The following is a 27,982-nucleotide window of genomic DNA, read 5'->3' on the forward strand; positions in this document are numbered from 1 at the left end:
CATTTGTATTCTGTTATCCTTTCACACGATTGGCCAATTTTCCATAATGGATAAGTGGCATCTGTGCGTTTGGCAAACATATTAACACATACATGGCTTGGTATCACTTAGAGGGAGAACTGTAACCTGAACTACCATGTTCCTAGCATCTGACTTCCTTGGCAAAAGTCTTCCAACCTGGACTTTCGTACCTAGACATAACCTAGAGGTGGACAGGTTCAATTTTGTAACAAGCCCATGCACCTCTGCTTGGTTGATAAGCCATGCATTTGATCGAGTCCTCTTGCAACGAAGACCTTTTCCTGTCTGCCATTTCATTTAAATCTCCCTGTAGAGCCTGGTGATAGCTTAGTGGTGAGGGTGCTGGCTTGGGATCCTAGGGTGCTGGCTTGTGATCCTAGGGTGCTGACTTGGGATCCTAGGGTGCTGGCTTGGGATCCTAGGGTGCTGGCTTGGGATCCTAGGGTGCTGGCTTGGGATCCTAGGGTGCTGGCTTGGGATCCTAGGGTGCTGGCTTGGGATCCTAGGGTGCTGTCTTGGGATCATAGGGTGCTGGCTTGGGATCCTAGGGTGCTGGCTTGGGATCCTAGGGTGCTGGCTTGGGATCCTAGGGTGCTGGCTTGGGATCCTAGGGTGCTGGCTTGGGATCCTAGGGTGCTGGCTCGGGATCCTAGGGTGCCGGCTCGGGATCCTAGGGTGCCGGCTCGGGATCCTAGGGTGCCGGCTCGGGATCCTAGGGTGCCGGCTCGGGATCCTAGGGTGCCGGCTCGGGATCCTAGGGTGCCGGCTCGGGATCCTAGGGTGCCGGCTCGGGATCCTAGGGTGCCGGCTCGGGATCCTAGGGTGCCGGCTCGGGATCCTAGGGTGCCGGCTCGGGATCCTAGGGTGCCGGCTCGATATCCTAGGGTGCCGGCTCGGGATCCTAGGGTGCCGGCTCGGGATCCTAGGGTGCCGGCTCGGGATCCTAGGGTGCCGGCTCGGGATCCTCGGGTGCCGGCTTGGGATCCTCGGGTGCCGGCTTGGGATCCTAGGGTGCCGGCTTGGGATCCTCGGGTGCCGGCTTGGGATCCTAGGGTGCCGGCTTGGGATCCTAGGGTGCCGGCTTGGGATCCTAGGGTGCCGGCTTGGGATCCTAGGGTGCCGGCTTGGGATCCTAGGGTGCCGGCTTGGGATCCTAGGGTGCCGGCTTGGGATCCTAGGGTGCCCGCTTGGGATCCTAGGGTGCCGGCCTAGGATCCTAGGGTGCCGGCCTGGGATCCTAGGGTGCTGGCTTGGGATCCTAGGGTGCTGGCTTGGGATCCTAGGGTGCTGGCTTGGGATCCTAGGGTGCTGGCTTGGGATCCTAGGGTGCTGGCTTGGGATCCTAGGGTGTGGCTTGGGATCCTAGGGTGCTAGCTGGGGATCCTAGGGTGCTGGCTTGGGATCCTAGGGTGCTGGCTTGGGATCCTAGGGTGCTGGCTTGGGATCCTAGGGTGCTGGCTTGGGATCCTAGGGTGCTGGCTTGGGATCCTAGGGTGCTGGCTTGGGATCCTAGGGTGCTGGCTTGGGATCCTAGGGTGCTGGCTTGGGATCCTAGAGTGTGGCTTGGGATCCTAGGGTGCCAGCTTGGGATCCTCGGGTGCCGGCTTGGGATCCTTGGGTCCTGGGTTTGAATCCCGGTCGATTGCTGAATTAACATCAGGGGGGTTGACTCAACCTGTCATCCTTCCGAGGTCTGCAAATTGAGTACCAGTTCACTGGTAATTCCCTGTGTGTCGCAAAAGGTGACTAACAGGGTTGGTAGCAGGAAGAGCATCCGGCCATAAAACATTGCTTCAAAAGCCCGAAAAAGGCCAACCCCTGCTCTGCGGGGAAAAATGGCCTCTAAAGGTGGTTCTAAATCTTCCTGTACCTGTACAATGACTGGTCTAGTCCAGCTGATGAAATTTCCGATTCCAGGTCATTTCATTCCGCTGAAGCCAATGTGGTGAATCTTGCGAGAAACGTTATCTCCACTTCCATCACGTCAGAGCCAACAGCCACGTAAGAGCTTTCACGGTTGCCTGGAGGCATTACCTTACAATGTATTTTAAATTCGTACTTAGCCTGGTGACCTTCGCCATTTGTGGGTTTTGCACATACAGTTAATAAGTAAAAATAGGTTTTTGTCTTTCCTCCCCTCTCACTCGCTGCGCGCGTTCCACCTTTTCAATCCATTCTGCTGTGCCCTCTCCCCCCCGTAACCGCGTCCTCCTCGGGCTAGGATAGACAGTGCTCAATCAGAGCCTTATCGGAGTCCGCGCCGCCGCCAGTCCGCCGCCTCGTGTTTACCTGCGACCCGCCCTGGAGCCTTTTAACCCCGACAGCCCCACTAATGGTGCGGGCGGCAGGCGGACGAGGCGCGGCTAATGGCGTGAAAATCGGGCTGCGGGCGCCTCTGACCGACCGCTAATGAAGTTTATGGGCCCGTTCGGCTCCAGCCGGCGATCGGAGATGCGGCGCGATAGACGAGGCTCCCCCGGATTGCGCCGCTAATGCGCCAGACGGGCGGCGCTCGCTTTATGGCCGCCCTGCTCCGGGCCGTTTGCAATACCTGGCGGTGCGCGCGGCGCCGGAGAGGCCTCGGGTGTCGGGATGAAGGCACCTGGGGAACGAGGGGGTGACGGCCAGAGGAGGAAGGGGACCTGCACGTCACGGGTGGAGGGTACTTGATATAGAAAAAGGAAGAAGGTGCAAGTGTAAAGATGTGATTTGGAGGGGTGTGGAAGGGAGAGGGGGGAGAGCGAGGTCGAAGGGGTATGAGAGAGGGCATTAGATGGAATTTTAATGGAGCAGCAAAAAGAGATAGAACATGGAAAGAAGGAAAGGAAGAGGGAAACACGTGGGAGAGAAATGTTTGCATAAAACACGAATATTAGAGTCAGGATGTCGGTGTAGCGACTAAACTAGTGTAGGAGAGGAGATGGAGTGAGGGTAGAGCGAGTAGGGTAAATGACGTGCGATATTAAGGTTTGAAAACGAAATGAGCATGAAAATTTTGAACGACGGAATACGAAGACAGCAATGACGTAATACGCAGACAGCAATGACGTAATACGAAGACAGCAATGACATAATACGAAGACAGCAATGACGTAATACGAAGACAGCAATGACGTAATACGAAGACAGCAATGAAGTAATACGAAGACAGCAATGACATTATACGAAGACAGCAACAAAGTAATACGAAGACAGCAATGACGTAATACGAAGACAGCAATGACGTAATACGAAGACAGCAATGATGCAATATGAAGACAGCAATGACGTAATACGAAGACAGCAATGACATAATACGAAGACAGCAATGATGTAATACAAAGACAGCAATGACGTAATACAAAGACAGCAATTAAGTAATACGAAGACAGCAATGACGTCATACAAATACAGCAATGACGTAATACGAAGACAGCAATGACGTTATACGAAGACAGCAATGACGTAATATGAAGACAGCAATGATATAATATGAAGACAGCAATGACGTAATACGAAGACAGCAATGATGTCATACAAAGACAGCAATGATGTAATATGAAGACAGCAATGACGCAATACGAAGACAGCAATGACGTAATACGAAGACTGGAATGACGTAATATAAAGACAGCAATTAAGTAATACGGAGACAGCAATGACGTGATTATGAAGACAGCAATGATGTAATACAAAGACTGGAATGACGTAATATAAAGACAGCAATTAAGTAATACGGAGACAGCAATGACGTGATTATGAAGACAGCAATGACGTAATACGAAGACAGCAATGACGTAATACGAAGACAGCAACGACGTAATACGAAGACAGCAACGACGTAATACGAAGACAGCAACGACGTAATACGAAGACAGCAACGACGTAATACGAAGACAGCAACGACGTAATACGAAGACAGCAACGAAGTAATACGAAGACAGCACTGACGTAATACGAAGACAGCAACGAAGTAATACGAAGACAGCACTGACGTAATACGAAGACAGCAACGAAGTAATACGAAGACAGCAATGTTGTAATATGAAGACAGCAATGACGTAATACGAAGACAGCAATGACGTAATACAAAGACAGCACTGATGTAATACGAAGACAGCAACGAAGTAATAGAAAGACAGCGCTGTAAAAGCCGACGCCACATATAGATACAACTGTTCCATTTTCAAGACGAAACACGCGCTGTGTGACGTCACACATTTGTACAATTACACACATGGCAAAAATACAGGTGACGTCACACATTTGTACAACTGCACATATGACGGCAGATTTCCTGATGACGTCACGAGTGCATAGTTTATATTTATAACATACTACGTCAAACATGGTGCAGGTTTTCAGCTGTCGTCACTTTGCCGTTTAATTTCCTGATTATTTCCTGACTCTTTCGTCATCGTTTCGCCTCGTCCTCCATTAAATAGAAACAATTGTCGTTGTTTTTCAAATGTGAAACAAATTGTAGACGCAAAGTAAACAAAGGAAGCATCACGACGAGAGCAAAGGACGAGCTACATCCCATGATCCTACGGAATAGATATTTCACGGGGTTGGAGGACAGATCAATCAATGGTGCCTTATCATTTTGAACCACAAGCGTATAGTTAAATATGGTGGAATCAATTTTCACACATTATCTGTATTAACCCATTGAAGGACGGGTGATAGATACGCTGAGCGTGGAGGGGACGATCCAGCAGGCGCCCACGGGATGGTCGATACATCGGCTCGCGAAGGATCCAACGAGCGGGTGCTCCGCGGTCTTCGCCCTGCCTGCGGTCATAAACACTTGGCGTCGTCCATCGGAACGGCCGCCATTTTCGCGCCTCGTGTCGGCCTGCCGGGACTCTTCTTCTTCATTAATTCAGAGCACTGGTTATCAGCGGTTTTTCAGCATTGATAACGGGGAAGGATATTTAAACGGGATAGCTACATCTAAGCTAGTACGTATTTCAAATAAAATATTAAATATTACTGCAGGTATCGAGACTCCTGCAAAAAAGAGGACATTCCTCCTGAGGAAATGCTCCACTGAGCGCGCTGAGAAAGCCGGCGCCATTGTTGTGACGTCACTGGTGCCCAGAGTGCCGGAAGTGACGGAACTTCCTCCAAGCTCAGTGGCTGTTTGTCTCCTCCAACAGTCATTTGCCTTGTCTTGCGTATTCGTTATGTCCGTGCGTGGGACGTATGTGTGGCTGGTCCACTAGGAGCCAACGGTGGGACGAACAACAAACAGATGCAGGACAAGGGGAGGATGCAAGAGGATGCAGGACGAACCCTAACCCTAACAACCTGGATCTTAGTGGGAGTGATAAGGGTAGGTCGAGGGTAGTGGGGATAGCGGAGACCATGATGTCACTGAGGCAGCACACTTGACAACCTGTAAGGAACAACTATCGGGGACGCCTCTTCGCGGTGTTGTGCCCCCCAATGGAAGCCACATTTGCCCCATTCTTCCCCGCTGCCCGGATTCGTCAGGGCAGCGCGGTCACGTCGTCGAGGAGGCACAAATAAGTTACCTCTTCAAAAACGGAAAAAGATTTACTTATTACGTACTTATGTGGATTTTATATGAGGGAAAACGATCTCGTATTAACAAGGGGAGGTGGCCTCGAATTTAACAGCGTGTTAGCGTACGTAATAAATAGACGGTCCGCGGGAGGGAAGGCAGGCGCGCGTGCGCACTGCGTGACATAAACCACGAGCCTCCCTGAACGCCGCGCAAAAAAAGCGGGAAAATAAATTGCTTCCTCTCCCGCTTCCTCTCGTGTCATGGAATTGGCAGCACATTCCTCGGTAATAACAACGCATTGCTGCGGACAGCTCGCTCACGGGGGCAGCCCTGTTCAGGGGAACGTGAGGGTTTGGCCGCTTCGAGGTGACATAACCCCGATGGTCGATTTCCGTTCACCCCGAGTTTACTCAAATCTCTGCGGAGTCGTGTCCAGCTGCGCAGCGCGTCTGCGATTCACCATGTTCCATCATGGGGTCTAATTATTAGGTACGCAAATATGGCGGCATTTTGATAAACCCCCAAGGTTCTGAGGAGCTGAACACAAAAAGCGTGACTTTTTTTTGATACCTTCCCTCCCCCGCCCTGTGACGGTTTGCCTGAAGAAGAAGAAGAAAAATTATACGAAGAAGAAGAACCACTACTTTCACATCTTCAAGTTCACACGCAAGGGGTGCCCCGGTAGGCGACCCTTAAGCTTTGCCCCCTCAACTTTAAGCTTCAAACAGGCAATTTTCACTTCCACTTCCTCTCAAATCTTGATCGTGGCGGATTTTATTAAATTGATCTACCTTCTGATTTATGTTCCTCAAACTCGTCTTCAAATTGTGAGACTGCAGGGAGTTAGTCTCAGGTTAATACCTTGAACCACTTGCACCACCTTCACATTGATGTTGTGGATGAAGATAGTTCACAAAGGAACCTTCCTGCTTTATTTATTTATTTATTTATTCGTTTACCCGTCTGGTCTTAATTGAACGGCACGACAGGGGCTCAAACTCAGGACCCGAGGATCTTAAGCCAGCCACCTTAAACGTGAAGCCAACACCTGGTTCACACCTTTGCCAAATCCCCTCACACACGTCAAATATTGGTCCGTTACTTTTCCCCTTCTATTAACGGTTTATCTCCATCCCCTGGACAGTAAATCGTCTAATATGGCAACTCTCCATGGTAACAAGAGTATTGTGTGGATGTTCCGAAGTTCCATGAACATTCCCAGCTCCCACAGCAACACAGGACACCTCACAGTGATACCTGTGTTCGCCTGTTTCGTGTTTATATCTGATCATCCATCTTGGGATCCCAGTTACAAATCTCAGATACTATTACTATGTTGCAGACATTAGTATCTACTAAATGTACTTGTAATTTATGGAAATCTAGGCTGATGTCTCCTAATAATGTCCTGCTTCTGTAAGTGATTTCTGTACAAATCTACCCTGGGCTTGGGATACTCCCACTCCACTTCGATACAAATCTACCCAGGGCTTGGGATACTCCCACTCCACTTCTATACAAATCTACCCAGGGCTTGGGATACTCCCACTCCACTTCGATACAAATCTACCCAGGGCTTGGGATACTCCCACTCCACTTCGATACAAATCTACCCAGGGCTTGGGATACTCCCACTCCACTTCTATACAAATCCACCCTGGGCCTGGGATAGACCCACTCCACTTCTATACAAATCTACCCTGGGCCTGGGATACTCCCACTCCACTTCTATACAAATCCACCCTGGGCCTGGGATAGACCCACTCCACTTCTATACAAATCCACCCTGGGCCTGGGATAGACCCACTCCACTTCTATACAAATCTACCCTGGGCCTGGGATACTCCCACTCCACTTCTATACAAATCTACCCTGGGCCTGGGATAGACCCACTCCACTTCTATACAAATCTACCCTGGGCCTGGGATACTCCCACTCCACTTCTATACAAATCTACCCTGGGCCTGGGATAGACCCACTCCACTTCTATACAAATCTACCCTGGGCCTGGGATACTCCCACTCCACTTCTATACAAATCTACCCTGGGCCTGGGATAGACCCACTCCACTTCTATACAAATCTACCCTGGGCCTGGGATACTCCCACTCCACTTCTATACAAATCTACCCTGGGCCTGGGATAGACCCACTCCACTTCTATACAAATCTACCCTGGACCTGGGATACTCCCACTCCACTTCTATACAAATCTACCCTGGGCCTGGGATACTCCCACTCCACTTCTATACAAATCTACCCTGGGCCTGGGATACACCTACTCCACTTCTATACAAATCTTCCCTGGGCCGGGGATACACCCACTCCACTTCTATACAAATCTACCCAGGGCCTGGGATACTCCCACTCCACTTCTATACAAATCTACCCTGGGCTTGGGATACTCCCACTCCACTTCTATACAAATCTACCCTGGGCCTGGGATCCTCCCACTCCACTTCTATACAAATCCACCCTGGGCCTGGGATAGACCCACTCCACTTCTATACAAATCTACCCTGGGCTTGGGATACTCCCACTCCACTTCTATACAAATCTACCCAGGGCCTGGGATACACCCACTCCACTTCTATACAAATCTACCCTGGGCTTGGGATACTCCCACTCCACTTCTATACAAATCTACCCTGGGCCTGGTATACTCCCACTCCACACCCACTCCACTTCTATACAAATCTACCCTGGGCCTGGTATACTCCCACTCCACTTCTATACAAATCCACCCTGGGCCTGGGATAGACCCACTCCACTTCTATACAAATCTACCCTGGGCTTGGGATACTCCTACTCCACTTCTATACAAATCTACCCTGGGCCTGGGATACTCCCACTCCACTTCTATACAAATCCACCCTGGGCCTGGGATAGACCCACTCCACTTCGATACAAATCTACCCTGGGCCTGGGATACTCCCACTCCACTTCTATACAAATCTACCCTGGGCCTGGGACATACCCACTCCACTTCTATACAAATCCACCCTGGGCCTGGGATAGACCCACTCCACTTCGATACAAATATACCCTGGGCCTGGGATACTCCCACTCCACTTCGATACAAATATACCCTGGGCCTGGGATACTCCCACTCCACTTCTATACAAATCTACCCTGGGCCTGGGATACTCCCACTCCACTTCTATACAAATCTACCCTGGGCCTGGGATAGACCCACTCCACTTCTATACAAATCCACCCTGGGCCTGGGATAGACCCACTCCACTTCTATACAAATCTACCCTGGGCCTGGGATACTCCCACTCCACTTCTATACAAATCTACCCTGGGCCTGGGATACACCTACTCCACTTCTATACAAATCTACCCTGGGCCTGGGATACGCCCACTCCCCTTCTATACAAATCTACCCTGGGCCTGGGATACACCCACTCCACTCTATACAAATCTACCCTGGGCCTGGGATACACCTACTCCACTTCTATACAAATCTACCCTGGGCCTGGGATACGCCCACTACACTTCGATACAAATCTACCCTGGGCCTGGGATACACCCACTCCACATCTATACAAATCTACCCTGGGCCTGGGATACACCCACTCCACTTCTATACAAATCTACCCTGGGCCTGGGATACTCCCACTCCACTTCTATACAAATCTACCCTGGGCCTGGAATACTCCCACTCCACTTCTATACAAATCTACCCTGGGCCTGTGATAGACCCACTCCACTTCTATACAAATCCACCCTGGGCCTGGGATACTCCCTCTCCACTTCTATACAAATCTACCCTGGGCCTGGGATACTCCCACTCCACTTCCATACAAATCTACCCTGGGCCTGGGATACTCCCACTCCACTTCTATACAAATCTACCCTGGGCCTGGGATACACCCACTCCACTTCTATACAAATCCACCCTGGGCCTGGGATACACCTACTCCACTTCTATACAAATCTACCCTGGGCCTGGGATACTCCCACTCCACTTCTATACAAATCTACGCAGGGCCTGGGATACTCCCACTCCACTTCTATACAAATCTACCCTGGTCCTGGGATACTCCCACTCCACTTCTATACAAATCTACCCTGGGCCTGGGATACTCCCACTCCACCTCTATACAAATCTTCCCTGGGCCTGGGATACTCCCACTCCACTTCTATACAAATCTACCCAGGGCCTGGGATACTCCCACTCCACTTCTATACAAATCTACCCTGGGCCTGGGATAGACCCACTCCACTTCTATACAAATCTACCCAGGGCCTGGGATACTCCCACTCCACTTCTATACAAATCTACCCAGGGCCTGGGATACACCCACTCCACTTCTATACAAATCTACCCTGGGCCTGGGATAGACCCACTCCACTTCTACACAAATCTACCCAGGGCCTGGGATACACCCACTCCACTTCTATACAAATCTACCCAGGGCCTGGGATACACCCACTCCACTTCTATACAAATCTACCCTGGGCCTGGGATACTCCCACTCCACTTCTATACAAATTCACCCTGGGCCTGGGATACTCCCACTCCACTTCTATACAAATCCACCCTGGGCCTGGGATACTCCCACTCCACTTCTATACAAATCTTCCCTGGGCCTGGGATACTCCCACTCCACTTCTATACAAATCTATGCTGGGCCTGGGATACACCTACTCCACTTCTATACAAATCTTCCCTGGGCCTGGGATACTCCCACTCCACTTCTATACAAATCTTCCCTGGGCCTGGGATACACCCACTCCACTTCTATACAAATTCACCCTGGGCCTGGGATACTCCCACTCCACTTCTATACAAATCCACCCTGGGCCTGGGATACTCCCACCCCACTTCTATACAAATCTACGCTGGGCCTGGGATACACCTACTCCACTTCTATACAAATCTACCCAGGGCCTGGGATACTCCCACTCCACTTCTATACAAATCTACCCTGGGCCTGGGACACACCCACTCCACTTCCATACAAATCTACGCTGGGCCTGGGATACACCTACTCCACTTCTATACAAATCTTCCCTGGGCCTGGGATACTCCCACTCCACTTCTATACAAATCTACCCTGGGCCTGGGATACACCCACTCCACTTCTATACAAATCTTCCCTGGGCCTGGGATACTCCCACTCCACTTCTATACAAATCTACCCTGGGCCTGGGATACTCCCACTCCACTTCTATACAAATCTACCCTGGGCCTGGAATACACCCACTCCACTTCTATACAAATCTACCCTGGGCCTGGGACACACCCACGCCACTTCTATACAAATCTACCCAGGGCCTGGGATACTCCCACTCCACTTCTACACAAATCTACCCTGGGCCTGGGACACACCCACTCCACTTCTATACAAATCTACCCAGGGCCTGGGATACTCCTACTCCACTTCTATACAAATCTATCCAGGGCCTGGGATACTCCCACTCCACTTCTATACAAATCTTCCCTGGGCCTGGGATACTCCCACTCCACTTCTATACAAATCTACCCTGGGCCTGGGATACACCCACTCCACTTCTATACAAATCTACCCAGGGCCTGGGATACTCCCACTCCACTTCTATACAAATCTACCCTGGGCCTGGGATACACCCACTCCACTCCTATACAAATCTACCCTGGGCCTGGGATACACCCACTCCACTTCTATACAAATCCACCCTGGGCCTGGGATACTCCCACCCCACTTCTATACAAATCTACCCTGGGCCTGGGATACTCCCACTCCACTTCTATACAAATCTACCCTGGGCCTGGGATACGCCCACTCCACTTCTATACAAATCTACCCTGGGCCTGGGATACTCCCACTCCACTTCTATACAAATCTACCCTGGGCCTGGGATACTCCCACTCCACTTCTATACAAATCTTACCTTGGGCCTGGGATACTCCCACTCCACTTCTATACAAATCCACCCTGGGCCTGGGATACACCCACTCCACTTCTATACAAATCTACCCTGGGCCTGGGATAGACCCACTCCACTTCTATACAAATCTACCCTGGGCCTGGGATAGACCCACTCCACTTCTATACAAATCTACCCTGGGCTTGGGATACTCCCACTCCACTTCTATACAAATCTACCCTGGGCCTGGGATACTCCCACTCCACTTCTATACAAATCCACCCTGGGCCTGGGATACTCCCACTCCACTTCTATACAAATCTACCCTGGTCCTGGGATACACCCACTCCACTTCTATACAAATCCACCCTGGGGCTGGGATACTCCCACTCCACTTCTATACAAATCTACCCTGGGCCTGGGATACACCCACTCCACTTCTATACAAATCTACCCTGGGCCTGGGATACACCCACTCCACTTCTATACAAATCTACCCAGGGCCTGGGATACTCCCACTCCACTTCTATACAAATCTACCCAGGGCCTGGGATACTCCCACCCCACTTCTATACAAATCTACGCTGGGCCTGGGATACACCTACTCCACTTCTATACAAATCTACCCAGGGCCTGGGATACTCCCACTCCACTTCTACACAAATCTACCCTGGGCCTGGGACACACCCACTCCACTTCTATACAAATCTACCCTGGGCCTGGAATACACCCACTCCACTTCTATACAAATCTACCCTGGGCCTGGAATACACCCACTCCACTTCTATACAAATCCACCCTGGGCCTGGGATACTCCCACTCCACTTCTATACAAATCTACCCTGGGCCTGGGATACACCCACTCCACTTCTATACAAATCTACCCAAGGCCTGGGATACTCCCACTCCACTTCCATACAAATCTACCCAGGGCCTGGGATACTCCCACTCCACTTCTATACAAATCTACGCTGGGCCTGGGATACTCCCACTCCACTTCCATACAAATCTACCCAGGGCCTGGGATACTCCCACTCCACTTCTATACAAATCTACCCAAGGCCTGGGATACTCCCACTCCACTTCCATACAAATCTACCCAGGGCCTGGGATACTCCCACCCCACTTCTATACAAATCCACCCTGGGCCTGGGATACTCCCACTCCACTTCTATACAAATCCACCCTGGGCCTGGGATACTCCCACTCCACTTCTATACAAATCTACCCTGGGCCTGGGATACACCCACTCCACTTCTATACAAATCTACCCAGGGCCTGGGATACTCCCACTCCACTTCTATACAAATCTTCCCTGGGCCTGGGATACTCCCACTCCACTTCTATACAAATCTACCCTGGGCCTGGGATACTCCCACTCCACTTCTATACAAATCTACCCAGGGCCTGGGATACTCCCACTCCACTTCTATACAAATCCACCCTGGGCCTGGGACACACCCACTCCACTTCTATACAAATCTACCCTGGGCCTGGGATACTCCCACTCCACTTCTATACAAATCCACCCTGGGCCTGGGACACACCCACTCCACTTCTATACAAATCTACCCTGGGCCTGGGATACTCCCACTCCACTTCTATACAAATCTACCCTGGGCCTGGGATACTCCCACTCCACTTCTATACAAATCTACCCAGGGCCTGGGATACTCCCACTCCACTTCTATACAAATCCACCCTGGGCCTGGGACACACCCACTCCACTTCTATACAAATCTACCCAGGGCCTGGGATACTCCCACTCCACTTCTATACAAATCTACGCTGGGCCTGGGATACTCCCACTCCACTTCTATACAAATCTTCCCTGGGCCTGGGATACACCTACTCCACTTCTATACAAATCTACCCTGGGCCTGGGATACACCTACTCCACTTCTATACAAATCTACCCTGGGCCTGGGATACACCTACTCCACTTCTATACAAATCTACCCTGGGCCTGGGATACACCCACTCCACTTCAATACAAATCTACCCAGGGCCGGGATACACCCACTCCACTTCTATACAAATCTACCCAGGGCCTGGGATACACCCACTCCACTTCTATACAAATCTATCCTGGGCCTGGGATACTCCCACTCCACTTCTATACAAATCTTCCCTGGGCCTGGGATACACCCACTCCACTTCTATACAAATCTACCCTGGGCCTGGGATACACCCACTCCACTTCTATACAAATCTACCCTGGGCCTGGGATACACCCACTCCACTTCTATACAAATCCACCCTGGGCCTGGGACACACCCACTCCACTTCTATACAAATCTACCCTGGGCCTGGGATACACCTACTCCACTTCTCTACAAATCCACCCTGGGCCTGGGACACACCCACTCCACTTCTATACAAATCTACCCAGGGCCTGAGACACACCCACTCCACTTCTATACAAATCTACCCTGGGCTTGGGATACACCCACTCCACTTCTATACAAATCCACCCTGGGCCTGGGACACACCCACTCCACTTCTATACAAATCTACCCTGGGCCTGGGATACACCTACTCCACTTCTCTACAAATCTACCCAGGGCCTGGGATACTCCCACTCCACTTCTATGCAAATCTACCCTGGGCCTGGGATACACCCACTCCACTTCTATACAAATCTACCCTGGGCCTGGGATACACCTACTCCACTTCTATACAAATCTACCCTGGGCCTGGGATACTCCCACTCCACTTCTATACAAATCTACCTTGGGCCTGGGATACTCCCACTCCACTTCTATACAAATCTACCCTGGGCCTGGGATACACCCACTCCACTTCTATACAAATCTACCCTGGGCCTGGGATACACCTACTCCACTTCTATACAAATCTACCCTGGGCCTGGGATACTCCCACTCCACTTCTATACAAATCTACCTTGGGCCTGGGATACACCTCCTCCACTTCTATAAAATCTACCCTGGGCCTGGGATACACCCACTTCACTTCTATAAAATCTACCCTGGGCCTGGGATACACCTACTCCACTTCTATACAAATCTACCCTGGGCCTGGGATACACCCACTCTACCTCCACCCCTAAAAAAGCTTACAGAAAGTAGCTTACAGAAAGGCCTAGGGAATCTACATGAAGGCAGCTGAATCAACAACAACTTACAGAAAATTATGGTGGCATGCAGGAAGACAAGTTTAAGGTGGGCTTAGATACCCTCGATCCAAGATGGCGTAGATGTGTGCGCACTTGCCTCTGAGCTCTGTAGCCCGGGTTGTTGTATGTGTTGTCTGTCCCTCCGAAGGAAGGTAAATTAGGCGTCCCGACTGCCAGCATTAGTTGAACGTTAAAGATCCCACGGTGGTGTCATCCGCAAAAAGTAGGCGCGTTATCCCGTTATCTGGAGAAAGCATTCGATAGGGTTCCACGCGGGGAATCTTGAAATCTGCGTTCACAGAGAAGTATTGACATGGACATTGAGGAAGTTAGAAGTGGAGGAATGGTTGATCAGAGTAGTGATGGCAATGTACAAAAGAGCGCGCACAGCTGTAAGGATGAAGGATGGGAACAGTGGTGAGTTTGAGGTGAAGGTGGGAGTGCATCAGGGGTCGGTACTACGTCCACTACTATTTGTAACTGTGATGGAGGTGCTGGCTCGGAACATAAAGGAGGGTTTACCGTGGGAGTTGTTGTATGCAGATGATCTAGTGTTGATTGCAGAAAGTATGGATGGACCGAAGGAAAAGATGAACAAGTGGAAGGAATGTATGGAGACAAAAGGTCTGAAGGTGAATACCGGAAAAACGAAGGTGATGGCAAGTGGTAAAGCATGTGGTGAGGTCGAAGGAACTGGGAAGTGGCCGTGTGCTGTGTGCAGGAAGGGTGTCGGAGTGAACTCCATTCAATGTACAATGTGCGCTGAGTGGGTTCATCAAAAATGTAGAGGTCTGAGAGGGTCATTAACCAGTGTGGCATCTACATTCAAATGTAAGGTGTGCACAGAGGGAGCTGCAGATGGAGGAAATGTTGAGTTGGATATTGGAGACGGCGTGAAGCTGGAAGGTGTGAAAACATTTTTCTACCTCGGAGACATGCTGAATGGAGAAGGTGGATCAGACTCGGCAACGGTTGCTCGAGTGAGATGTGCATGGAAGAAGTTTCGGGAACTGAGTGGCGTGCTGATGAGGAGGGGAGTGTCGTTGAAGCTGAAGGGAAAGGTGTATGCTGCATGTGTGAGAAGTGTTATGATTTATGGGAGTGAGACATGGGTAATGAACGTAGAGCAGCAACGAAGGCTGGAAAGGGTGGAAATGCGAATGGTTCGGTGGATGTGTGGAGTATCGTTGAGAGAGAGGAAGACAAATGATGAATTGCGAACGATGATGGGAATAGAGCCTGTGATGGATGCTGTGAAGAGAAACAGGTGGAGATGGTTTGGTCATGTGTTGAGGAAGGATGAACGTGACTGGTTGAGAAGAGTGATGGAAATGAATGTAGAAGGAAGTAGAGGACGGGGAAGACCGGGAAAGACTTGGCTAAAGATGGTGGAAGAAGAAATGCGGGCAAGGGGGTTAACAAGGAGAGATGCAGAATATAGGGCAAATGGAGGAGATTGTCATGGGGACCGCAAGGCTAACCCCCGCTCTAGCAGGGAAAATGGCCTTAAAATGCATGTTGTTGTTGTTGTTATCCCGCTACCACGAACAAATTGCAAATGGTACTTTTATCAATCCTTATGAGCAGGATGGAGAAGCCATTGCATCATAAAGAAAGGGTTTAAACTTTAAAAGCACGCTTGCCTGGACAAACATGGAAAGCGAGGGCGTTTTCCAAGCACCGAAAGGAAAGAGACGTGTAACGCAGCAATTATGATGTCGCGTGTGATTGAAGAGAAACCCTGGTAGGGTTCAAACCCGGTGCTTGACAATATGGAGTGGTAGGCATCTAGTGGTCATTAAACAAGACGTTTTCTCGATCTGACCTTGGTCGATGGCGAGTGTCCAGCTTCGTAATTGTTCGCCTTCACGGTCAAGAGGCAGCCGGTTGGGTCACACATGTTCGCGTACACGCATGATTAATGAAATCTGTTGGAGCCATGGGCCTAAAGAGGAATAAAAATAGGAGGCAGGAAAGGGAAGCAGGGTCATATTACTCCACATCTCATACAACCTCCACAGACGATGAACTGGCACCTCATCTGCCAACATCAGGTGATGGACGTCAAAGATCCCAAGGTGACCGCAAAGAGTAGGCGAGCTATGGCCGACTCCCTCGCCAAGTTCCAAATTCCTGCTCTAACCCACAGACAATCCTTGAGAAGGAGGAGAAAAAATACCTCCTCGACCTACAGGTTTGAAATAATTAACTTTGGTAGAAAATAGGAAATAACTTTGGTACGCAGCATTCCTACCTTTTGTGAATCACAAATAAAGTAGCAAAGAGGGTTAGTGCGGATGGGAGGAAGACGAAGCAGGACTTGGAGTACATCTTTACAAGATTATACTGAGTGTTTATACTGAGTATAAGGGTTATACTGGGTGGTTTGCCATTGCCTTCCCAGCGTTGCTTGTCCATGCTCTATCCTCTAAATGCTGAGCGCCAAGCAAGGAAGCAGCTCATCTCATTAAAAAATGCTTTGCTATGAATCGTCGGGGATGTGAACTACCAACCTCTCAAACTCAGAGCGGACACACTAACCATTACACAACCGAGTCTGGTAGTGGGGGGGAATTACTTCTACCACCGAAGGTGGATGGAGGTTATGTTTTCACCCCTGTCTGTTTTGTTACTTGGCAAAAAAAATTGTTTGTTTTTTTGCAAGTACGTGTGTTGATCACTCCAGTTTGTGTGTTTGTGCGTTTGTCTGTCCGCTCACATATACTTGCTTACAGGTCACAATTTTAAACCGATCTTCACGAAACTTCACCAAATGGTAGAGTTCGTGGTCCGACAAAATCCTATATATTTTGGGGTCAAAAGTTCAACATGTATACAAAAAAAAAAAAAAATAGGCCTAAGGTCAACCACATTTTTCAAATTTCTAAAATCCTCAATTTTCATCGGATTGACTTGAAATTTGAATAGGATATACATATCGGCGAACTGAATTCAACCACAAAATATTTTTGAGATCAGCTTAGGCCAAAAGGTCAACATAGGCCAAAGGTCAACCACTTTTTTCAAATTTCTAAAATCCTTAATTTTCATCCAATTCACTTGAAATTTGAATGGGATTTACATATCAGCTAACTCAATTCAACCACCAACTATTTTTGAGATCAGCATAGGCCAAAAGGTCAACATAGGCCAAAGGTCAACAACAATCTCAAATTTCTAAAATCCTCAATTTTCATCCGATTCACTTGAAATTTGAATGGGATTTACACATCAGCCAATTTAATTCAACCACGAATAATTTTTGAGATCAACATGGGCCATAAGGTCAACATAGGCCAAAGGTCAACCACTTTTATCGAATTTCTAAAATCCTCAATTTTCATCCAATTGGTTTGAAATGTGAAAAGGATTTTCATATCAGCTTACTGAAACCAACCACCAACTATTTTTGAGGTCAACATCGGCCAAAAGATCAACATAGGCCAAATTTCTAAAATTGTCAATTTTCATCCGATTAACTTAAACTTTGAAGACGATTTGCATATCAGGTCACTGAATTCTACCACAAATTATTTTTGAGGTCAAAAGGATGCTCTACTGAGTGTCATGCTACTTTGTTCTGTTTTGCCAAGTGTCGCTCTATGAGTGATCTTTCATCTGTCTGTCTGTCTGTGAAATGAAATAACTCAAAATATTGTGGACGGATTCGGACGAAATTTGGTGGAGATGTTGGATATGTGACAAGGACGAAATTATTATTCGATTTTGGTGAAGATCCGGATCTGAATCTGGATCTGAGAATTTCTTAAGTGATTCTTCACCATTGAGTGATAGGGGCTAAAACCGATATATAGCACGATATCTCATAAAGTTATGGACCGATTTGGACGAAACATAGTGAACAGATTTGGTGCTTGACAAGGACAAATCTATTCGATTTTAGGGAATATCCGAATACAGATCCGGATACAGCAACAACAACAACAACAACAACAGGCATTTTAAGGCCATTTTCCCTGCTAGAGCAGGGGTTAGCCTTGCGGGCCCCATGACAATCTTTAGACTGGACCCGGATACGACAGTTATTTTAATGACAGTATTTACTCCTATCCATGACTTACAAGGTCTTCACTCAAAGCTTGATGGAGTACAGCTCTCCCCTCTGGGCTGGCCCCCCTGCCTCACATCTTGCTCAGATTGATGCCGTGGAAACCAAGGCCTTCAAAATCATTGGAATCTCCTGTGATGAAGCGGAGTCTATGGGCCTATCAGTTACACATTTCAGACAGGTCGGTGGTCTCTCTGTCTACTTCCGCCTCCTTTCTGTTCTTGCACCAACTGCTCTTTCCTTGCTTTGTCCTCCCCCTCTCCGTCAGGTTTCTACAGGGCGTATGAGGTCCACCAGCAATCCCCTTCTGCTGAAACTCCCAAAATCCATAAACACTGCTCACCTCCACTCATTCGTTCCTCTTTTTTCAGCCTGTGCAACCAACTTCTGCATTCTCTTCAATCTCATTCTTCCCTCCAGGTCTTCAAGATGTCTGTTCACCACCATCTCAGATCATCCCCCATTCAAAACTATGATCTTTTCTACCCCAGTTACCCACCCCAATCCCTTGCAAGCCAACCTCCATCCAGATTTCCAGTTGTTCCTTCCTCAGAGTTTGCTTCTGTATCCATCTTGTCCACCCAGTGCATCCTCCCCTACCCCTCATTCTTACCCACGTCCGTAGTTTGTACAAGCCTCCCTCTATTTTGTCCTTCAACCCTGCTGTTGGTGTTTTCCCCCTCTTTCTACTGTCCCTCTTGTTCTGTTCTGGTCCATTCTGTTTGGCCTGGTCCATTCTGTTTCCTGTTCAATCTGATTCAATCTGGCCTGATCCTTTCTGTTTTCTAACTCGTCCACGAGCCTTGACTTTGTATCCACACAAAAAACCCCGAGACAGGTCATGGTCATTGGTGAGAGCAACAACCCTCCAAAATCTCCTCCTCCAAAATCTCCTCAACAACCCTCCAAAAAAAAGTGTTAAGGCTCTAAATGGAACAGCAAACTAATTAACCTGAAGTTTGGCTAAAGAGAACAACTAAACAAACTCTTTCAGACAGACATTGCAACTATGTGAGACTTTCTGCCGTAGAATGTCATGTTCCAGGTGGATGAGGAGGTTTTGATTTTACAAGATTGGCAGACAAGGATACAGCTGTAGCCTGCTTTTCTTGTGAATCAGAAGCAACATGGCCTATGGTGGAATCATCTGCAAAGTCATAAAATGATGTCACTAAGAAAATGGAAAAATGGTTGATGTGCTCATGTATCATGAACAGAATTGGACCTGAAGTACTGACTTGAGGAACCACAGCTTCGAAAGGGAGAACAGATGGAAAGATACCTTGAGGAGCAATATGCTGCTTGGTTAGGCAGGGGAAGTTGTCCATCCAAGTAAGATGTTCTGACCAAAGACAAGAAGCAGGAAGTTTGACAAGGACAGCTGGATACAAGACTGTATCAAACTATCATAAATCCAGGGAAACAACCCTTACTTCCTTTATGAAGTAGAGGGCCTTGATCTAGTGGTGAGTCAGGAACATTGGGTTGGCATGAGGAAGAAACTCTAATTGCTAATCTGTGATTAGTGATTGGCAAAAAAGAGCTAAAATTAAATTTTGTTGCGAATATTGGCTCCAGCGTCCTGTTTATAATTAGGAAGAAGCCGTAGCTGAAGAGACCTCTCTTGGGGGTGTCCAGTCTATAGATGAAGTGACGTCTCTTTTCTTCTTTTTTTCAGTTCAGACTGACATTTCACAATTTCATAAGTATTGTCGGCCGCCAGTAGCAAAGGATTTGTTGAAGAATACCGACAAGATGCAAACTGACAAGGAATAATTAATGGTTCTTCCCTCGTATGCAGCACATGGCTGCTGCTGGTTTGCATCATTTCTGGGGAGTGCAGTTGTGCAGCTAATGAAGTAGCCCTTGTCGATGAGGGCAGGAATTTAGCTAGGATACTGGCGATAACTCGTCTACTCATCAAAAGACACCGAGGGATCATTAACAACATCCAGAAAATGCTAACAGATGGGTCCTCGACTTAAAATCCATCCAAGGGACTGCAACACCTTGCCTGTGAAGCTAAATATCCAGGAGTTTAAAATCAGATTGGAAATCAAACCCAGACTTAACAGCTCAAAGGTAAGTGTGCTACCTCTGCACCATCCCGTTGGGATGGAGTAATAAATGAAGGAAACAGAGATCTTTGTGAGACGTGTCAGGATGTGTTAACATTGGTAACAGGAGGTTGGACCATGTGCAGGAGTGCGCTGAGCAGAGAACAAGCCAATTGATACAATTAAATAGCCAGACATTTTGCTCCCTGAGCTGCTGTTCCCACTTTGTCTGTGGAATCATGGATTTGTGTCGTCCATTTTGGAGCATGTTTAAATGTAAACTATACGATCACAAGCACTCAATCCGGTATAAACTCAACAACCTAAGGTGGCCTGGGCAGTAAGCAAGCTCCAGTGGTATCTATTCTGTTTGTTCACCCTCGCCCAAATGCCACAACCCCCCAAATAAAACCCACAATGATCATCGTCATTGCAAACAAGTCTGATATCAGCCCAAGCACGGGTGGAGTGAAGTGGAGTGAAATCGCGCTGGTGATAAAATGACTCAAATTGGCGCAGGACGACTTATTGCGGGCAAAATCTCCATCGCAGCTTCTACTGAACCGATTGCTTTCAAATTTCGCATAAACACCTCCCTATGCAATGTGGCCTAATAATGTTTTAATCCAGTAGTTTCCTTTTAATTTCCTTTTTTTTTAATCTCAAAAAAACTTCGTAATAGGGTACATGGCTGGGTGGGTGTTACGTAGCTCCTTTTAAGGCATTTTATCGTGTATACCGTATACCATATACAGTATATTTATTATAATGCTATCAGATAAACCAGTTCCACCAGGCTGCTGTAAGGGCATTTGTTCCCAATAGAGTTTGGAATATTTCGGAAGTTTGCTATGAATGTCCTTTGACAGCAAAATAGTCAGCAACTGTTAAGACTGCTAAGGTTTCTTGGTGAGGTAAATGGATGAAAAGGAAAAATTTTTATGTCGAAGGCTCCAGTCACGGACTATATAGTGCTCATCGAGGCCAGGCCTTAAATAAAAGAGAAGAAAAGTTTGTGATGTTTCTTTGTAAGAAAGAGAGATTAAAGCTAGCCCTGAGCGATAGTTTGAGCGAGACAGAAAGTAAGACCAGCAATCCTGACACGGAGAGTGTAAGATGGTTCCGGGCACCACTTTAATGCTCCTAAGCCCGAACGGTAGTACCACCCTGAGTGGTTGCTGTCTACAACCTACTGCCTAAAAACCGGTCCAACCGGATGGGTGTTTTTTAGATGACACCATCTCCTTGCTGGATGGCTGATGGCTCCTGAAGGGAGCTCATCGCCATTTAACAGGTGCTGTTTTTAATCCTGTGGAGTGTCACAGTCACCCTCCCCACTGGTAAGTCAGTGAGGGTAGTCGGTTTAGTCGCTGACTACCCGAACATGCGGCAGGTAGCACTGGGCTACATGTTACCAGTGGTGGTCAAGAGACAATTATATGTTGGACGAAATTGCCCGAATAGTTTGTGGTTATTTGTTTTTTCACTTTCAGTAGGTGTTTGGACCAGTGACTGTGAGTCTATACACCACCCATGTGTGTAACAAAAATGCACATAACTCAAAATTGCGTGAATATCGATATTTGTAAACCTCCCCATGCACTGTCAGGACGCAAGAGCTCTTAAATGAGGTATCATTCAGCATTGTACATGCTGTGGTTACGATGTTTACCCCATTCAGACACAATCGTGCAACTTGCATTTACATAGGTAAATATAATATTTGACTTAAATTGCCATGACGTGACTTTTATCAATCACGAACAGGGGTAATCACGTTGCCCCGTGTACTTCTAATTCTGTTGACATTTTGAAGAAATCAAATTTTGTTTTTTTCTATTTTGTGGGGCCTAAAGAACTTCCCTACGCACACTAAGGAATGTGGCTAGAATGTTTCTTCACTCAAGTGAGCTCACTTACTTAATTTAATCTTGTTTGTTTACCTGTACAGGCTTCGTTTTCTTGTTTCATTCGTTACCTCCACCATTGATTGTTATATTTTGGCTCAGGTCTGAATTCAGATCCGGCCTATCAGTGGGATACAAAACGTAAACTGTTCAGCCTGGTGGTGGTATGCTCTCTACCAAGTGCCGTTTGAGTTACCCTCACCTGAGGAGAGGGTCTTGCATTTGAGTCCGTTTGTTTGTCTGTTTGTTTTTTCTGCACAGAATAAATATGATTTACTCTGCAACCGTTGGTCGGATTGGCAGAAAACTTTCACCATAGGTGCATCTCCACCTGTATAATTTTTTAAGGATAATTATGACGTCATAGGTCACGTGGTATGGTCGCCATCTTGGAAAAACCGAACAACTTTGCACCTCTATATCTCCGAAAGTGCTGCATTGACAAAATTGAGACATGGCTCATTGTAAAGAACTCTCCATGTGTAATAAAATATGTTAATGATGATGTCATGGTGTCTCCATTATGACGTCATAATTTGACAAGTACAAAACTTCATCCGATCACGATGAAATTTCTTAATCATCTATGGATCAATTGGTGGGAAAAAATTAAAATGATGACGTCATCGGTCAAATGGTTCGGCCGCCATATTTGTTTTAACACAAATGTCTTAAAAACCACTGAAAACACGTCCTGGCAAAGGTCTGCAATTTCTGATTGCTCTTTCTAGTTTGTACTTGTAATCATTATATAACACCAAGTTTAAATTCCATATATACTTTTGGTGATTTGTCTGTCATCTTGGTGTTAATGCACATTAATATACACATATGTCCTTGTTATTCCTGGAATATATAAAAGCTCTTAGTGGAGCCTTAGATGCTGTTTACAAAAGAGTGTTATTAATTGTAATTAATGATAAATGTTTTACATTAAACCAGCTGCTTTTAATTATGATGCGTTTCTCTCTTTCAGGGTGAAAGGCAACATAATAGAACATTTAACCAAATGCCATGATTGAAATGAGAACGTGTACAGTACTTGTAATATGCATAATTAGCAGTTGTTATAAATGTCTGGTGGAATCCTTTTGGTGTTGTGTCTTTAGGGGTCAACAAAGGAAAGATGAGTTCAATGAAGCTCTGAAATATCAGAGATGGTTAAAAAAAATCATTGTTTCATTTGCTGCCATTGACTGAATATTAACCCCAATTGCAGTTAAGACATGTCTTTGTCATAACCGAAACAACAGGACCAATAGCCCCCCAAAATGCTGGATATGTAGCTGCCAGGACAACCCTCTCTGAGCTGTGACTGAGAGTGTGACTCTGAAAGTCATGCACACGTGCAGAGGGGGCAGGGAGAGACCGGCCAAGAGCGAGAAGCACGTGTGCAAGGCCTTTTTGTCAGGCCCTGGCGAGAGGTGGGGACTGTTTGAGTGTGTTCTTCGGGCTGCTGATTGGTGGAGTGTCGCTTCCCCTGTCCCCACAAACCCTCTCGAAGGGACTTTTACCTAGTGCTTGGATGGTGTGCTTTTGAGCACGTGTGCATTTCCTGGAAAATTATCCCCTGATGAGTGGAGAGCCTGTCCTTCCCTTCCCAATGCATAACGACATACTAACCAGAAATAAGGGGAATGGACTAAGATAATGTTCTGCTACGAAATAACTATTCTGAGGTACCTGTATGGTGGTTGCCATTACTTTTTAGCGGTTTCCCAAAACCGCAACAATATTATAGATATCAACAAGCATCAACAACCCCCTGCTAAATATCGTTTATTATATATATATATATATATATATATATTTTTTAAGAACATTTTTACGGTTTTTAACGTTAATTTTCATTGAGGTTTATATTTCATATTTTATAGTCATATCAATTACAATTTTCAAATGATAGATATTGATTGAGCTTTATTTTTTAAACAGATGCTTTTACGATTTTTTACATAAATTTTCATTGACAAACACTATTTCTTTTTTAATCGATGGACATTATTGTCATGTTTACTTCACAGTTTACAGCTATAGAAATTACAATTTTCAAATGCTAGATATATATTGACGTTTTATTTTTTTACAGATGCCTATACGATTTTTATGTAAATTTTCATTTATGGACGCTTTCCAATGGTTTTGTGATTTTTTTCCCCAGTGTACCAGCTTTGATGTCCATCAGCACGCCAAATTTCACCTTTCTACGATGACACACGGAAGGTACCGAACATTAATATCAGTCAGTGGTTAGAAAAAGATATATATACATATATCTATATATATGTATATATATATATATATATATATATATATATATATATATATATATATATATATATATATATATATATATATATATATATATATATATATATACTGTATATATATATATATATATATATATATATATATATATATATATATATACGTATATATATATCCCGTTTAAATCGAGGAAGACTAAGAAGAAGGCCTTTGTTGGCCGAAAGCTTGTCTGAAAATTAAAGATCGATCATCTTGAATCTACATCTGCTACTTATTTAATTCTTTCTGATTACTTATTTAATGCAAATGAGGCACCCTGCTCGTATTGTGGAGTTCCTGTTATTTCTCACATTTATATATATATATATATATATATATATATATATATATATATATATATATATATATATATATATATATATATATATATATATATATATATATATATATATATACAGGCTTGGCATTTAATATGGAATTTTTTTTTTGTGGGGGTGAACTTACTTTTCAAGATGTCTTAGAACCAAAAGTTCATTGGAATTATGTTGAAATTATTCTAGATTTTGTTAATGTGACCTTTAAAAGAAACAAAAACCACATTTGACATTTCGAAACAAATAAATTGATCCTTGAAAGTGATGTAAACTGATATCGAACTCAATTCCCGGACAGTACTGTGTTGAACTTCTGTACGTTTTCCAGAAGTATCTCTTTATTTTGTACATTAGCCAAAAATTTTTTATAACAAAAACAAAAGTTAAATTATGACTGGGATTACGGACAGTAAAATTACAGTTCAGTACTTCGTGTAACCCCCACGAGCATTCAGGAGAGCACGTATACATTGAGGCATGCTGTTCACGAGATTTGCCAAGGTTTGGACAGGAATCGCTTGCCATGCAGTGACAATAGCCTCCTGCAATTCACGCACAGATGTCGGCTGCTGGTCCAAGTGGTCGATTTGACGCGTTAATTCTGCCCACAAGTTCTCTATCGGATTCATATCCGGGGACATGGCAGGCCATTCCATATGCTCTACACCATGGTCAGCAAGAAAGTGTTGTATCATTCGAGCACGATGAGGCCGTGCATTGTCATCTTGGAAGACAAAGTTTCCTCAAAAGGCTGCACGAGCAAATGGAAGCAATGTTTCTTCCAGAATGGCCCTGTGCTTGAACTGGTTCAGGTTTCCATTCAGAACAACCAGGTCAGTTTTGCCCCCTGCATGAAAAGCAGCCCAAACAGTCACCCCACCACCTCCAGCTTGGAATCTTGGCACTATACAATCTTTGTTGTAGGCTTCATGCACTTGTCTGCACACTCGGACGTGACCATCTTGACGATAGACCAGAAATCTAGACTCGTCACTGAAGATCACATGATTCCAGTGTCTTGGCTGCCATTGACGGTGCTCTCTGGCCCACTGCAATCAGCGCTGGCCGTGTTGTCTGCTCAGGCGTGGCTTTCTCAGGGGATGCCTGGCACAATAGCCTGCTTGAACCAGTCGTTGGTTGACTAGCCTTCTGGATACAGGCACATTTGTCAGTTGCTGCCACTCAGCCCTAAGCCGATTAGCTGACTTGGTACGGCCATTGCGGACTAACCGGTGCAGCTGGCGATCATCCCTCCTTGTGGTTCTGCGGGGACGTCCTGGCCTCGGTATTGGAGTAGGGACACCCCTCTGAGCATTTCGTTTCAGGATCTTTGACACCTGACCTTGAGTGATGCCATACTGCCGAGCAATAGCACGCTGTTTCATGCCGTAATTTCGTAAAGCCACCACTCCATGACAAACAGCATTGTCGAGTTGACGGACCATCTCCAGAGGAAGCGGCAATAACTTTTGGAGACGTGCAGCAGTTGTTTTCCACTAATACAGAACGCAACAGCCCTTGTATACCCAACTGTGAAGCCAATCATCAAATGCACCTGTCCGTACATTTTGCCACGCCGCCTGTGAGATAATCCTGTTGTTGACTTCTTGCTGCGACAGACAATCAGTGACATGGTTCTTTTAACAAATAAATCACCAACGTGTAAAAGAAACTCACTAGATTGATATACTGAGTTAAGAAAGTAAACCCAAGTCAAGGAAAAAAAAAATTCCATATTAAATGCCAAGTCTGTATATATATATATATATATATACATATATATATATATATATATATATATATATATATATATATATATATATATATATATATATCGGCATCTTGTCCTGATTGGATAATGGTAAAGACGTAATACATAAAACTCAGCTGCAAGGCTTTTGCGTTACTATTTGATATTGTGCATTAACTACAAAGTACAATGTGATATTATTATGTTCACATTATCATAGTGATTAACCACATCTCTATGCTACATTTTCAAACAGTATAACGTGGATTTAACTACTCATCTCTGCCCTTGGATGTTTCATGCATGCTGCTCTTGGCTTTGCCTTTCATTTCAGACATTGGCGGAGGAGCATCAGGAACAGCTTCAGAATGAAGCGAGGGCTGTGCCTGAGAATAGCCATAAAAACACCATTTTCATTTGATCTCATTCATACTGGTCTCTGAAGAAGTGCAGTCAGCATAGTTTGGGGTGAGACTTCACCTCAAACACCTAGCTGGGACAGTAATACATCCACACTTGCTTCAAACAAAACTTATCCCACAGCCCTTTCTCAAGTGTCTGACAATCAAAGACAGTACTTACTTACATTTTACCAAGTCCAAAAAGTATCTCATATACACCACTTCCTCGTCATATCATGCTGCTGCTGATACGTCAACAAGCAGTGAAGCAAGAGCTAAGATGACGTCATACCTGTTCTAAAAGCGACATCCGGGTCACGAGTATGTCTATTCACGTTGTGGCAAAATTTGAACTTTCCATTCCAGCAATGACTTGCTTAAAAGATGTTCTCCTTAAAGCTTCCGGCATATGAAAAATAGTTTGGGCAGAAATCCATTCACGTGACCCGCTGCCATCATTTAATGTCCACGGGTCAATGGTGCTTATGAAAAGGCAACTTGGGCCAAGGCAGGCAATGACACTGGAATGTGGGTCAGCCTGGGTCATATTGAAAAGCAGTTAATGTAGGTGCCCGAGTTTTAGCTGTGAATGCATTATGTGCTTCCATTAAACTGCTGCCGCTCAATGAA

The 27,982-nt window shown here is 46.3% G+C and overlaps 2 long non-coding RNA genes across 7 annotated transcripts in view; one reads left to right on the forward strand and one right to left on the reverse strand.

The window, feature by feature from the left end:
* The window catches only part of LOC137439372 (uncharacterized), a 138,005-nt gene extending 110,385 nt beyond the window's left edge, over positions 1-27,620 (reverse strand). For 2 of the 4 annotated variants that reach the window (XR_010986905.2, XR_010986903.2), the window contains exon 1: positions 4,669-4,857. This is a non-coding gene — a long non-coding RNA (uncharacterized LOC137439372). Of the gene's footprint in view, positions 1-4,668; positions 4,858-16,351; positions 16,472-27,537 lie in introns of those variants that run through there. The other 2 variants (XR_010986904.2, XR_013621370.1) reach the window with 2 other exon arrangements.
* LOC144888828 (uncharacterized) lies at positions 1,868-27,982 on the forward strand. 3 transcript variants are annotated; one of them, XR_013621371.1, is made up of 3 exons: positions 1,868-2,022; positions 24,721-24,782; positions 27,286-27,982. It is a non-coding gene; the product is annotated as an uncharacterized LOC144888828 (long non-coding RNA). The 3 variants fall into 3 exon arrangements; XR_013621373.1 differs by lacking the exon at positions 1,868-2,022 and adding an exon at positions 5,755-5,817; XR_013621372.1 differs by lacking the exon at positions 1,868-2,022 and adding an exon at positions 23,852-23,983.

Source organism: Myxine glutinosa, chromosome 14, assembly GCF_964187855.1.
Source record: "Myxine glutinosa chromosome 14, kmMyxGlut1.1, whole genome shotgun sequence".
Lineage (NCBI taxonomy): Eukaryota > Metazoa > Chordata > Myxini > Myxiniformes > Myxinidae > Myxine > Myxine glutinosa.